Genomic DNA, 9,073 nt, shown 5'->3' on the forward strand with positions numbered 1-9,073 from the left:
AAGGCAGCAGCTACTCTTCCTGGGGTTTATTATGGATCCCCATTAGTTCCTGCCAAAGCAGCAGCTACTCTTCCTGGGGTTTATTATGGATCCCCATTAGTTCCTGTCAAGGCAGCAGCTACTCTTCCTGGGGTTTATTATGGATCCCCATTAGTTCCTGTCAAGGCAGCAGCTACTCTTCCTGGGGTTTATTATGGATCCCCATTAGTTCCTGTCAAGGCAGCAGCTACTCTTCCTGGGGTTTATTATGGATCCCCATTAGTTCCTGTCAAGGCAGCAGCTACTCTTCCTGGGGTTTATTATGGATCCCCATTAGTTCCTGCCAAGGCAGCAGCTACTCTTCCTGGGGCTTATTATGGATCCCCATTAGTTCCTGCCAAGGCAGCAGCTACTCTTCCTGGGGTTTATTATGGATCCCCATTAGTTCCTGCCTAGGCAGCAGCTACTCTTCCTGGGGTTTATTATGGATCCCCATTAGTTCCTGCCAAGGCAGCAGCTACTCTTCCTGGGGTTTATTATGGATCCCCATTAGTTCCTGTCAAGGCAGCAGCTACTCTTCCTGGGGTTTATTATGGATCCCCATTAGTTACTGTCAAGGCAGCAGCTACTCTTCCTGGGGTTTATTATGGATCCCCATTAGTTCCTGCCAAGGCAGCAGCTACTCTTCCTGGGGTTTATTATGGATCCCCATTAGTTACTGTCAAGGCAGCAGCTACTCTTCCTGGGGTTTATTATGGATCCCCATTAGTTCCTGTCAAGGCAGCAGCTACTCTTCCTGGGGTTTATTATGGATCCCCATTAGTTCCTGTCAAGGCAGCAGCTACTCTTCCTGGGGTTTATTATGGATCCCCATTAGTTCCTGCCAAGGCAGCAGCTACTCTTCCTGGGGGTTTATTATGGATCCCCATTAGTTCCTGTCAAGGCATCAGCTACTCTTCCTGGGGTTTATTATGGATCCCCATTAGTTCCTGTCAAGGCAGCAGCTACTCTTCCTGGGGGTTTATTATGGATCCCCATTAGTTCCTGTCAAGGCATCAGCTACTCTTCCTGGGGTTTATTATGGATCCCCATTAGTTCCTGCCAAGACAGCAGCTACTCTTCCTGGGGGTTTATTATGGATCCCCATTAGTTCCTGTCAAGGCAGCAGCTACTCTTCCCGGGGTTTATTACGGATCCCCATTAGTTCCTGTCAAGGCAGCAGCTACTCTTCCTGGGGTTTATTATGGATCCCCAGTAGTTCCTGTCAAGGCAGCAGCTACTCTTCCTGGGGTTTATTATGGATCCCCAGTAGTTCCTGTCAAGGCAGCAGCTACTCTTCCTGGGGGTTATTATGGATCCCCATTAGTTCCTGCCAAGGCAGCAGCTACTCTTCCTGGGGTTTATTATGGATCCCCATTAGTTCCTGTCAAGGCAGCAGCTACTCTTCCTGGGGTTTATTATGGATCCCCATTAGTTCCTGCCAAGGCAGCAGCTACTCTTCCTGGGGTTTATTATGGATCCCCATTAGTTACTGTCAAGGCAGCAGCTACTCTTCCTGGGGTTTATTATGGATCCCCATTAGTTCCTGTCAAGGCAGCAGCTACTCTTCCTGGGGTTTATTATGGATCCCCATTAGTTCCTGTCAAGGCAGCAGCTACTCTTCCTGGGGTTTATTATGGATCCCCATTAGTTCCTGCCAAGGCAGCAGCTACTCTTCCTGGGGGTTTATTATGGATCCCCATTAGTTCCTGTCAAGGCATCAGCTACTCTTCCTGGGGTTTATTATGGATCCCCATTAGTTCCTGTCAAGGCAGCAGCTACTCTTCCTGGGGGTTTATTATGGATCCCCATTAGTTCCTGTCAAGGCATCAGCTACTCTTCCTGGGGTTTATTATGGATCCCCATTAGTTCCTGCCAAGACAGCAGCTACTCTTCCTGGGGGTTTATTATGGATCCCCATTAGTTCCTGTCAAGGCAGCAGCTACTCTTCCCGGGGTTTATTACGGATCCCCATTAGTTCCTGTCAAGGCAGCAGCTACTCTTCCTGGGGTTTATTATGGATCCCCAGTAGTTCCTGTCAAGGCAGCAGCTACTCTTCCTGGGGTTTATTATGGATCCCCAGTAGTTCCTGTCAAGGCAGCAGCTACTCTTCCTGGGGTTTATTATGGATCCACATTAGTTACTATTCTTAGGTAGCGGAATGACTTTAGCTTCCCTCCAGGCCTGAGGGGACACACTTTCTAGTAGGCTTAAATTGAAGATATGGCCAATAGGAGAGGCAATACCGTCCACTATTATCCTCAGTAAGTTTCCATCCAAGTTGTCAGACCCCGGTGGCTTGTCGTTGTTGATCGACAACAATTTTTTTACCTGTTCCCCAATCACTTTACGGAATTCAAAGTACAGTTCTTGTCTTTCATAATTTGGTCGGATATACTTGGATATGTAGCGTCAGCGTTTTTTTGCTGGCATGTCATCCCTAAGCTTGCTAATCTTGCCAATGGAAAAAGTCATTAAAGTAGTCGGCAATATCAGTTGGTTTTGCGATGAAGCATCTGATTCAATGAATGATGCAGCTGAGGTTTTTCCCCAAAATGTCATTTAAGATGCTTCAAAGCTTTTTGCTGTCATTCTTTATGTCATTTATCTTTGTTTCATAGTGTAGTTTCTTCTTTTTATTTAGTTTAGTCACATGATTTCTCAACTTGCAATACGTTAGCCAATCGGTTGTGCAGCCAGACTTATTTGCCTCATACCTTTAGCCTCGTCCCTCTCAACCACAACATTATTAAATTCCTCATCAATCCACTGGGATTTAACAGTTTTTACAGTCATTGTCTTAATGGATGGGTGTTTATTAGTAACTGGGTTAAGCAACATCATAAATGTGTCCAGTTCAACGTCTGGTTGCTCCTCATTACACACCAGCAAATATTCTTTACATCATCAACATATGAATCACTACAAAACGTATTGTATGACCTCTTATCTATATTAGGCCCAGCCTTTGGAACTTTGGTTTTCCTAGATATGGCTACTATATTGTGATCACTACATCCTATGGATCTGGATCCTGTTTTAGAGCAAATTTCTGCAGCATTAATAAGATGTGATCAATACATGTTGATGATTTAATTCCTGTGCTGTTTGTAACTACCCTGGTAGGTTGACTGATAACCTGAACCAGGTTGCAGGCACTGGTTACAGTTTGAAGTTTTTTCTTGAGTGGGCAGCTTGATGAAAGCCAGTCAATATTTAAATCACCCTGAAAATATACTTCTCTGTTGATATTACATACATTATCACGCATTTCACACGTTATCCAGATACTGACCGTTAACACTTGGTGGTCTATAGCAGCTTCCCACCAGAATGGGCTTCAGGCGAAGCAGATGAACCTGTAGCCATATTACTTCAACAGTATTTAACATGAGATCCTCTCTAAGCTTTACAGGAATGTGGTTCTGAATATAAACAACAACACCTCCACCTTTGGCATTCCTGTATTTTCTGTAAATGTTATAACCAATGGGGATCCATAATAAATACACACACACACACACACACACACACCTTAGCTGTGTTTCTGGAAGGAATCCTGCACTATGTATTCTGTAATGGAGAAAGATAGCAGGTTGAATGAAGGAATGACATCACTTTCTCTTTCCCTTGATTCTTTCCTTTCCTCCAGCCAAGGACCTCTGTCCTCCATCAGGGCCGCCATTAAGAGGAGTGAGTGTCCCTGTCTTTTACTCTTCCTTTATTACTCTACACAACGACTGATGACTTGTCTGTATATAGGAGCTGCTATATAGGTACAGATCTAGGATCTGCATCCAGTCAACCAAGCGTAAACTTAATCGTTAGTGGGGAAAATGCAAAACTGACCCAAGATCAGTGTGTAGTAGGCTAGGAGGAACTGTTGTTAGTGCTATAAATCTATATAAAGCTATAATCTTTCCTGGTGTTAGTAGCACTTGCCGCTTTCAAGACGACTGGGAACTGGGAAAATACGAGGTCAAATCGTGACGTCAGTGATCTTCAGGTCGGAAAGTCGGAGCTCTAGAAAAGAGGCCCGAGTTGGATGACTCTTCAAAACGATTTTTGGCAGTTGTACCTGTTTTTTTTTTCTTTCCCTGAGTTCCCAATTGTCTTGAACGCGCTGAAGACGAAAGTCTGAGATTTCCAAGTTCCCAGTTGTTTTGAACACGGCATTATGACTAGGCCATCTCATGTTATGAGCTTTATAATGAGTGTGATGGTTAAATTTCCCCTCTTGACCAGGTGTCTGTCCCTTGTGAAAGAGGTTTTCAGACCTCAATAGTACTTCCCGGTTAAATAAAAATCAATTTAAAAAAAAAACGGTGTTTCTCTGTCTCAGCGTCAACTAGATCCACTTCCCTGAGCGAGAGCAACCCCAGAGACAGGAGGTAAGTTTCACGGCTGAGTTTAGTGACGCATTTCACAGGTCCAGATCAGATCCAGATCAAGTCCAGATCAGATCCAGATCAGATCCAGATCAGATCCAGATCAGGTCCAGATCAGATCCAGGTCCAGATCCAGATCAGATCCAGATCAGGTCCAGATCAGGTCCAGATCAGGTCCAGATCATGTCCAGATCAGATTCAGGTCCAGATCAGATCCAGATCAGATACACCCAAGTTTCAGCTTTCTGGTGTTTTTCATCATGATAGATTGAGCTTTGATTACATGCCTCTGGCCTGTGGCATACTGATGTCCTCTCCGTGTTATTAAAGCCGTCCAGAGATCACCATCCTATCAGCTGAGCCGCTGGCGTCCAACACCTGGTTCCCCGGGGCTTCTGGGGGATTCCCTCCGCCCCCTCCTCCTGCTGCTATGATCTGGGGCAGCAGTATACCTCCTACTATACAGGTAACGAACCCTCCTCTTCCTCTTCATCCTCCTCCCACCACTATGATCTGGGGCAGCAGTATACCTCCTTCTATAGGGTACAGAAAGAATGGCGTGGACGACAATTGAATCTTCTTATGATGATGGACACCCACGTCATCTCGTATAATATGATGATGGACAATACCAGTCAAAAGTTTGGACATCACCTACTCATTCAAGGATTTTTCTTTATTTTTACTATTTTCTACATTGTAGAATTATAGTGAAGACATCAGAACTATGAAATGCCACATATGGAATCATGTAGTAACCAGAAAAGTGTTAACCTCTAGGGTCGGTGGGCCGAAATCGTCCCACCTACGTAACAGCCAGTGGAATCCTGTGGCGCGTTATTCAAATACCTTAGAAATGCTATTACTTCAATTTCTCAAACATATGACTATTTTACTCCATTTTAAAGACAAGACTCTCGTTAATCTAACCACACTGTCCGATTTCAAAAAGGCTTTACAACGAAAGCAAAACATTAGATTATGTCAGCAGAGTACCCAGCCAGAAATAATCAGACACCCATTTTTCAAGCTAGCATATAATGTCACAAAAACCCAGAAGACAGCTAAATGCAGCACTAACCTTTGATGATCTTCATCAGATGACACACCTAGGACATTATGTTATACAATACATGCATGTTTTGTTCAATCAAGTTCATATTTATATCAAAAACCAGCTTTTTACATTAGCATGTGACGTTCAGAACTAGCATACCCCCCGCAAACTTCCGGTGAATTTACTAAAAATGTACTAAATTACTCACGATAAACGTTCACAAAAAGCATAACAATTATTTTAAGAATTATAGATACAGAACTCCTCTATGCACTCGATATGTCCGATTTTAAAATAGCTTTTCGGTGAAAGCACATTTTGCAATATTCTAAGTAGATAGCCCGGCATCACAGGGCTAGCTATTTAGACACCCAGCAAGTTTAGCACTCACCAAAGTCAGATTTACTATAAGAAAAATGTTATTACCTTTGGTGTTCTTCGTCAGAATGCACTCCCAGGACTTCTACTTCAATAACAAATGTTGGTTTGGTCCCAAATAATCCATAGTTATATCCAAACAGCGGCGTTTTGTTCGTGCGTTCAAGACACTATCCGAAAGGGTAAAGAAGGGTGACGAGCACGACGCATTTCGTGACAAAAAAATTGTAAATATTCCATTACCGTACTTCGAAGCATGTCAACCGCTGTTTAAAATCTATTTTTATGCCATTTTTCTCGTAAAAAAGCGATAATATTCCGACCGGGAATCTGCGTTTAGGTAAAAAGACGAAAGAAAATAAAGCATGGGGTCGACTCGTGCACACGCCTCAGCCCATTGTCCTCTGATCGGCCACTTGCCAATAGCGCAAATGTGTTTCAGCCTGGGGCTGCCTCGACATCATTCAGCTTTTTCCCGCCTTCTGAGAGCCTATGGGAGCAATAAACAGAGGCAAGAAGCTCAAGGAATGGTCAGACAGGCCACTTCCTGTAAGGAATCTTCTCAGGTTTTTGCCTGCCATATGAGTTCTGTTATACTCACAGACACCATTCAAACAGTTTTAGAAACTTTAGGGTGTTTTCTATCCAAAGCCAATAATTATATGCATATTCTAGTTTCTGGGCAGTAGTAATAACCAGATTAAATCGGGTACGTTTTTTATCCGGCCGTGTAAATACTGCCCCCTACCCCCAACAGGTTAAACAAATCAAAATATATTTTATAAACTCAGCAAAACAAGAAACGTCCTCTCACTGTCAACTGCGTTTATTTTCAGCAAACTTAACATGTGTAAGTATGAACATAACAAGATTCAACAACTGAGACAAACTGAACAAGTTCCACAGACATGTGACTAACAGAAATGGAATAATGTGTCCCTGAACAAAGGGGGGGGGTCAAAATCAAAAGTAACAGTCAGTATCTGGTGTGGCCACCAGCTGCATTAAGTACTGCAGTGCATCTCCTCCTCATGGACTGCACCAGATTTGCCAGTTCTTGCTGTGAGATGTTACCCCACTCTTCCACCAAGGCACCTGCAAGTTTCCGGACATTTCTGGGGAGAGTGGCCCTAAGCCCTCACCCTCCGATCCAAAGTTCTTGAAATGTTCCGTATTGACTGACCTTCATGTCTTAAAGTAAATATCGACTGTCATTTCTCTTTTCTTATTTGAGTTGTTCTTGCCATAATATGGACTTTGTCTTTTACCAAATAGGGCTATCTTCTGTATACCACCCCTACCTTGTCACAACACAACTGATTGGCTCAAATGCATTAAGAAGGAAAGATATTCCACAAATTAACTTTTTAACAAGGTACACCTGTTAATTGAAATGCATTCCAGGTGACTACCTCATGAAGCTGGTTGAGAGAATGCCAAGAGTGTGCAAAGCTGTCATCAAGGCGAAGGGTGGCAACGAATTGCATATCAGTCGTTTGTCATCACATTTCTATTGCTTTCCGCCTATTTCAGCATATTGCTTCTGTTACTTAGTGTTATAGTAATATTGTGCTGGTTATTAAAGTTTAAACTAGGATGTTTTGTTAAGGCCTCATCCGCCTGGTTATTAGTTATCATAGGTCATAGTCATTAGTTACCCAATTTTTATATAGGTCATTGTCATTCAGCTTAAGAGCCTGTTTGTGTCTTTTTCTTTCCATTTGAATCTCTGGGTGAGCTGGAAAGGAGGGACTGGTTCACTGGCTTGTGTTTGAGAGAGAGAGAGAGAAATTACCCTTCATTAGTTATTAGTAACTTTCCCAATAATATCACTCTTTATGCAGAAGTGACAGTGGAGGCTGGTGGAAGGTGTTATAGGAGGATGGGCTCATTGTAATGGCTGGGATGGAATTAAATGGAACAGAGTCAAACGTGGATTCCATACGTTTAATACCGTTCCATTTATTCCATCCCAGTTATTACAATGAGTTATTCCTCCTATAACTCCTTTCACCAGCCTCCACTGACAAGTGCACTGATATTTTTTAAGACAAAATGTATAAAATATATAAAACATATAAATCCACTTCTAACAACAATACCTGACCAGGTAACTTACCACCTACCTACCTGTACATTATCTAGTCAGACCATACAGGTAATATACCCTATCCTACCATACCTGACCAGGTAACTTACCACCTACCTACCTGTACCTTATCTAGTCAGACCATACAGGTAATATACCCTATCCTACCATACCTGACCAGGTAACTTACCACCTACCTACCTGTACCTTATCTAGTCAGACCATACAGGTAATATACCCTATCCTACCACACCTGACCAGGTCACTTACCACCTACCTACCTGTACCTTACCTAGTCAGACCATACAGGTAATATACCCTATCCTACCACACCTGACCAGGTAACTTACCACCTACCTACCTGTACCTTACCTAGTCAGACCATACAGGTAATATACCCTATCCTATCCTACCATACCTGACCAGGTAACTTATCACCTACCTACCTGTACCTTATCTAGTCAGACCATACAGGTAATATACCCTATCCTACCATACCTGACCAGGTAACTTACCACCTACCTACCTGTACCTTATCTAGTCAGACCATACAGGCAATATACCCAATCCTACCACACATGACCAGGTAACTTATCACCTACCTACCTGTACCTTATCTAGTCAGACCATACAGGTAATATACCCTATCCTACCACACCTGACCAGGTAACTTACCACCTACCTACCTGTACCTTACCTAGTCAGACCATACAGGTAATATACCCTATCCTACCATACCTGACCAGGTAACTTATCACCTACCTACCTGTACCTTATCTAGTCAGACCATACAGGTAATATACCCTATCCTACCACACCTGACCAGGTAACTTACCACCTACCTATCTGTACCTTATCTAGTCAGACCATACAGGTAATATACCCTATCCTACCATACCTGACCAGGTAACTTACCACCTACCTACCTGTACCTTATCTAGTCAGACCATACAGGTAATATACCCTATCCTACCATACCTGACCAGGTAACTTACCACCTACCTACCTGTACCTTACCTAGTCAGACCATACAGGTAATATACCCTATCCTACCACACATGACCAGGTAACTTATCACCTACCTACCTGTACCTTATCTAGTCAGACCATACAGGTAATATACCCTATCCTACCATACCTGAC

The sequence above is a fragment of the Salmo trutta genome, chromosome 8 (genome assembly GCF_901001165.1).
Source record: "Salmo trutta chromosome 8, fSalTru1.1, whole genome shotgun sequence".
Lineage (NCBI taxonomy): Eukaryota > Metazoa > Chordata > Actinopteri > Salmoniformes > Salmonidae > Salmo > Salmo trutta.